General features: G+C 37.5%; 1 long non-coding RNA gene across 2 annotated transcripts; it reads left to right on the top strand.

The window, feature by feature from the left end:
- The first annotated feature begins 3,273 nt into the window (after positions 1-3,273).
- Positions 3,274-6,276, top strand: LOC9268365 (uncharacterized). Of its 2 annotated transcripts, none has more exons than XR_001545125.3 (4): positions 3,274-3,804; positions 4,601-4,697; positions 5,515-5,683; positions 6,091-6,276. It is a non-coding gene; the product is annotated as an uncharacterized lncRNA (long non-coding RNA). The 2 variants fall into 2 exon arrangements; XR_010741127.1 differs by having other exon boundaries at positions 4,601-4,745.
- Positions 6,277-6,971: the final 695 nt, after the last annotated feature.

The following is a 6,971-nucleotide window of genomic DNA, read 5'->3' as shown; positions in this document are numbered from 1 at the left end:
TAAAAGTACAATAGTATGAGCCAATATGGTTATTAAATGTCAGTTTTAAGATATTTACTAAGGTGGCTGCGAATAGAATTATGGGAGTGGCACAAAAAGTCATAAGTCCAACTCAGAGGAATATTATAGAAGGGGTTATTATTTTACATGAGACGATCCATGAGTTGCATAAGAGAAAACAAAGTGGGATTACTTTTAAGATTGATTTTGAGAAAGCATATGATAAAGTTAAGAGTAAATTTCACAAAACTACAGGTATTTTACACAATTTATCACAAAACTACAGATTTAAGAGCTTGTTTCACAAAACTACAGATTTAGTGTTTTTGTTTATCACAAAACTACAGGTACTTTGTACAATCTATCACAAAACTACAGATTTAAGAACTTGTTTCACAAAAATATAGATTTAGTGTATTCGTTTATCACAGTACTACACATTTAGTGTCTTCATTTATCACAAAACTACAGATTTAGTATCTCCATTCTCACAAAACTACAGGTTTTAGCATTGTTAAAATGTGTAGTTTTGTGAGAATGGAGACACTAAATCTGTAGTTTTGTGATAAATGAAGATATTAAACCTGTAGTTTTGTGAAACAAGTTCTTAAATCTGTAGTTTTGTGATATAGTGTTCAAAGTACCTGTAGTTTTGTGATAAACGAAGACATTAAATCTGTAGTTTTGTGAAACTAGTTCTAAAATCTGTAGTTTTATGATAGATCATGCAAAGTATCTGTAGTTTTATGAAATTTACTCTAAAGTTAATTGTTCTTTTGTACAATAAACTCTAAGGATGAAAGTCTTTTCTACTAAATGGTGTCAATAGATTTCTTTTTTCATCTAAGGGGGCATGTCGGTATAAAAGTTAATGATTAGATAGATCCAAATTTTAAAACATGGAAGGGTTTAAGGCAAGTGGATCCTCTTCCTCCAATCCTGTTGAATATGGTGATTGATATGTTAGCTATACTTATTAAGAGAGACAAGGAAGATGGCTAGAGAGCTGGTTTAGTTCCTCATCTTGTTGATGAAGGTTTATCTATTTTGCAATATGTGGATGACACATTGATTTTTATGGACCATATCCTAAAGAATGCTAAGGACATGAAGTTACTCCTTTTCGTGCTCGAAAAGCTTTCTGGTATTAAAATAAATTTTCACAAGAGTGAACTATTCTTCTTTGGTGAAGCAAAGGAATGCCAAGAACAATATTCTCAAATGTTTGGATGCCAGATTGGGAAATACCTTATGGAATATCTTGGTATTCCTATGCATTTTAGAAAGTTAAATAATCACAATTGGGAAGTGATTGAGGAGATAATTGAAAAGAAGTTGAGTAGCTGGAAAGGAAAACATATGTCGGTCGGAGGTAGATTGGTTTTAGTTGATTCCATTTTGTTCTTTCAGTGTTTATGATGTGTTTTTTTAGATACCGAAAGGATTTCTTCGAAAGAAATGATTATTATAGATCACCTTTTTTTTCTAGCAAGGAGATAATCATAAAAAGAAATTTAGACTAGTAAGATGGGATATCATTTGTCAACCGAAAGAAAACGGGACTAGGGTTCATAATATAGAGATTCAAAATCAGTGTTTACTAAGAAAATGGTTGTTTAATATGATTAATGAATAAGGAGTTTGGCAAGAACTGTATGTTGAGGAGATATTTGAAAAATCACTCAATTACTCAAGTTAGGTCGAGACAAGGAGATTCCCATTTTTGTCAGGTCTTATGAAAGTTAAAGGCAAATTGTTAAATCTTGGATCATGGGTAGTAAATAGTGGTAAACAAGTAAGAGTTTGGGAGGATAGATGGGTTGGAAATTCTTCTTTACAAGGTAAATTCCATTTGTCTATAATATTGTTTATAGGAGAAATGTCTTAATTGCAACTGTTCCACTTAATGTTTATTTTAGTATAGTGTTGGTTGGTCATAACTTAGTTGATTGGCATAATTTAGGTACGTTGATTTTGCATACTAATTTCAATGAAAATAATGATTCTTTTAAATGGAATCTTCATCAGACTGGTCATTTTTTTGTTCAATCAATGTATTTATCTTTAGTTAATAATGGACACATATAGAAACTAAAGATGTTAGTTAAGTTTAAGATTTTTTTACGTGGTTTTTGTTTAAATGAGTGATTTTAACCGAGGATAATTTAGCAAAAAGGAGTTGGAATGGAAGTAAAAGATCTTGTTTCAATATGAATAATGAAACTATTCAACATCGTTTCTTTGATTATCACATTGAAGAATTTCTTTGGAGAATAGTTTATAGTTCCGTTGGACTAATACCTTCTAATAGTATTTCTAATGTGGTTGGGAATTGGCTAGGTCATGTTGATTCAAAAACTAAGAAACTCATTTTTGTAGAAGCTCCTGCTTTGTGTTGTGCTTTATGGTTGAGTAGGAATAATGTAGTTTTCGATAAATCTCCAAATAAATCTTATATGCAGGTACTTTTCAAGGTAACATACTAGCTTTGGTTTTGGGCACAACTTCAAAAGTGTGAACAGAATAGGGAGATCATACATTCTACATGCCGAAGCTTAAAAGTTATTGTCATGTAGATTTTCGCTAACTTCGGAGGAAAATTTACAAATAGACTTTAATAATTATTTTCTCGTTATGCGTTGGTTTTTATTATTCAGTTTTTATGATGTTCCCTGAATGTTTGCTCTCTTTAAGAGAATATTGTAATAAGTGGTTGCAGCTTCCCTGAAGCAAATGCCGATATTTGTTCCATTATCTAAAAATATTCATTTTGCATTAGGGTTTAAACTGAAATTTAAAGGAGCCACTACCACAGACTGCGAAGCTACCGTGTGCCTCTCCACATTACCGGGAGTTTTTTTAAGCACTCGGTAAGATTCGAAGTATACCGTGTGTTTCCAAATAAAACTCGGGAACACCTAAAAAATTACCGTGTTCCAAGCCGATACTCTCGGTAACGCTGGGACCCACGGAGGAAAGGCTTCGTAGGTGACGATTTCCGTTAGCACGAAGGAAAGGCAGCATGATTTCCGTTGGCGCGATGGATAGCGCCGCGCGATTCCGTTAGCGTGGAAGTATTGGCGCGGCGCAATTTCCGTTGATGTGTGAGGAACAGTAAATTCTCGAGAGTAATATGATTATTTGCCTTCGGTAACAACTCAGGCCCACCTATCGGTCAAAAAATTTAGCGGCACAAAAAAAAATCTAGCGGGCTCTTATCCAAACCACTTGCGCGGCTAGGTCACAAAAAAATCCCCAATCCTCGCGTCCACCAGTCATCCCCATCGACGCGCTTCCCCAGTCCCCTCGCTCCACCGCCGCACACCATCGAGGCCCCCACCGCCGCATCCAGGCCGAGGCCGCCGCACCACGCCCCCATCCAGGCCGAGGCCGGCGCGGGCGCATCCCCATCGAGGGGCCTCCGCCTTCGTCCCCACCTGTGACGGCCACCTCCATCCACACGCGTCACCGTCTCTATCGAGCAGTGTCGCCATTCTCGCGCGAGCACCACCGCCTCTCCTCGCCGGAGTTGCAACCGTCGGGAGGAATCTCCTTTCCATCGAGTGTTGCAGCGGCTCATCGTCCCAAGCTGCTTCTCGATCTTCTCCACCGAGCACCGCCGTCGGAAGCATGTCTTATCCGCCTAGCGTCGCCATCAAGTGCAATCCGTCCTCTCCGCCGAGTATCCGCCGAAGCACGCCAAGCAGACGCCGACTCCACTCCGTGTCTCTACCGAGCAGCACGCCGTCAGCGAGATCTGTAGCCGCTTCTCCTCGCCAAGCTCAATGCAGCATAGCACAATCGGTGAGCACATAACACTGTAGGTCTGTCCATTTCTGGATGAAATTTGCTTCACTTTTGCTGCATTGATGGTGTTTGTGGTATTGCCTAAGCAAGTCAATAGGGCTATGTGATTGTCTGCTTGATGCTTAGATTTTACAAAGATAAAATATATGCTACAGAAATCTATGATTGAATATATCACTTCTTAATTGTATAGTTATCGTGTAATCATGAACTTTTGATATTTTCTATAATCTTCATGCTAAAGAGATTGCTTATTTTAAAATAATGACATGCTATTTACTAGTTTCTTCCTTTTATTATTGCCCTCTTTAGTTGCTATTGACTTTGTGCAATGACCTATGAATAGATGTTAATATCTTCACTGGAGTCGTGGAGATATCCTAGTTGATTTTCATTGGATAGTATTTTTGTTAGCATTACGACTTGAGAAATAAATTGCTTATAGAATTTCTGTTGGAATTATGAAAAAACAAGAAATGAAATGATGAGACAGCATCAGTTTGATTTTGTACCATTGTGACTTTGGTCAGTCTGTTTTTGACGAAACATAGTTGCTAACTGCATTATGTTTGATTTAAATTATGCTTGTGGCTAATGTCTTTGAACTTTAGATATATGATGTGCAAAACTGTACGTGTACTGTGGAACTTAGAACCATTAGATACCATCACGAGGGTTGATTTTGTAGGTCTGAAGATTTTTATATCAAGTAAGATACAAGTTGGAATTATAACAGCCTGAATCTGAAATGTAAATATGAAAGGATTGTTGATTGTTATTTGTTATTTTGCAGGAGGTTGAATGCATGCCTGGAGAAATTACAACAGCATATGTTGCCATTTCCAGATTTGACCTGTGTCTCTGAAATTAATATATAGGATATGCTAGAGGTAAGGGAGCAGAATGGAGGGTGGAGCAGCTAAATTCTTTCCATCCTGGTTAGAAATACTTTGTACCTTGCATTAAATTATATTCTTCTTGATGAATTGAAATTAAGTTACCTTGTTTCACTGAACAGTTATGCAAACATTTATACTTGGTTAATCCGTTGTGATAGAAACCAGTACTTGCTGTGGCTTGAAATCATCTTGTACCGGAGTGGCGCATGCAGATGGTGCAGCATGCAGGATCTTTGGATTTTTATTTTTTTCCCTTCAGTTCTTGTTTTTCTGCTCCTGCTTCTATTTGTACTGTCAAATTGTTCTCTAAAGAATACATTTCAGCACTAAGATTTGCAAGCAGTTGGTTCCAGTATCCTAACACGTCCTATTCTTGTGTATCTGTTTTTGATAACCAATCTTGCCTCTTCTAAACTGTAATGAGGGGTAGACCATAAATTAAAGATCGAGTTAATACTAAAGATTGCTAACACCCTAATCAAAATGGAGATGTTCTGTTAATTGCTGCTTTGCATCTTCTTCTGTCGGTCGTGTTTTGCACAGATTGTGTGAATTGAAACTCTAATTCAGTTTTGCTAGAGTGAATAAGATTTCAGATTTTCCTTATAGTAGAGAATAAGATTCAGTTTTTTCCCAAAATATATTAATCTCCTGGCAATGCAACACAAAATGACAATCATTTCTTCAAGTGCATAATATTTTGATGTTCTTTTTGCATAACATCATTGTTTTAAACTATTTGTGATATCATGCATGAACTCCAGTAGACGGCCACCTTAATTTTTTCATCCTATGCAATTGTCACCAGCCGCGTATTGAAGAGGCTGCAGAGCATCATGGAAGCAATACATGGAGCTGATTGCACCAAGCACTCCGCCATGGTCAGGATCTAGGTGAGATGTAGGGCTGGCGACAAAGCATGGATGCAAATGATTGCTCTATCCCAACAATTGGTTGGATCTCCCTCTTGATTGAAGGTAATTTTCTGCCATGGCTATTTTTATATCAATGTGTTGTAAGTTTGTTTGGTACAAAAGAAAAACAAAATGATGATTAAGAGATCCATTATAGTGTTGACTACAATAAGAATCACAAAGTGTTGAACTATGTATAACATACTAGGAGTCTATATTTCTTTATGTTGCTGCCAGACCTTCAGAAGAAGCAGTAGCAGAGATGTTTCCCTTCATTCTTTTATTTGTGCAGTAGTGTACACACACACATGAAGAGATGCTCTCACAAGTTGTTTCATGCTATCTCTTTGTCATATGGAATTTCATACTTGTCTCACATTATTTTCATTGTCTTGTTGCTTCGTAATGTGGTACGGGAAACAAAATGTAATATTATTTAGCACTAAGATATTTTTTTTATATAATTTCAGGCATATAATGATCATGGCAAAGGACTGGGATTGATTTGTGTTGTCAATGAACACATTTGGTTAGTCAGCCATGTGTAGCTAGCTAGTTTGTAGATCCATTCATGTTGTGTTCTTGTCTCATGATGTTCTTATGTTCACATGACATTATTCTATGATTCTAATATATTTATGTGATGCTTTCCTATATTCTGCCAGTTATGTTTGCGTAAATCTGCCTGACTGTTGCTTGTCTCATATGCGTGCTGTACTATCATGAATATAAGAAATCTGTAAACCAGATGTATAATGTTGCCCACTGTTCATTTTCGGTATGATACTGTGGACTACACAAACACACGGTAACAATTTCAACATTCCCGTGTCTCCGGTACTATAATCCTCTTGGTATACTGTCTCATGTTACCGTGTTTTGTGTATTGCACACGGTAACGTTTGTTTTTTCCCGTGTTTTTGTAACTCTCGGTAAGACTCCGTTCTATTACTTCCGTCCCGTCTTGTGCACAGCTTGTGCCGTTAAACAGATTGTTACCGAGTGTCTATGTCCACTCGGTAATTTCCTTCATCATCCCGACTGTACAAGCACTGTCTCACGGGAAGAACCTGACGGTAAAGGTGTGAGGCCACCGAGAGCGCATTCCTGGGAGTCTGCTCTCGGCAACTTGTGTTTTCGAGGTGATGCCGAGTGTTTTTGGCACACGGTAGCTTTGCAGTCTCTAGTAGCGAGCTGATATATATGCATCGGTAAGTGGTGGGCCACTACTAGCTAGGAAGAGCTGAGCTAGCTAATTTGGAATTTGAAAAATAAGGTGAAATGGTTGTATGGTGGTGGGACGAGGGTTTTACATTATGGAAAGTAGAAAAAACTGGGGCAGCCAGTCAAA

The sequence above is a fragment of the Oryza sativa genome, chromosome 4 (genome assembly GCF_034140825.1).
Source record: "Oryza sativa Japonica Group chromosome 4, ASM3414082v1".
Lineage (NCBI taxonomy): Eukaryota > Viridiplantae > Streptophyta > Magnoliopsida > Poales > Poaceae > Oryza > Oryza sativa.
This window is presented reverse-complemented; position numbering and strand designations above follow the sequence as displayed.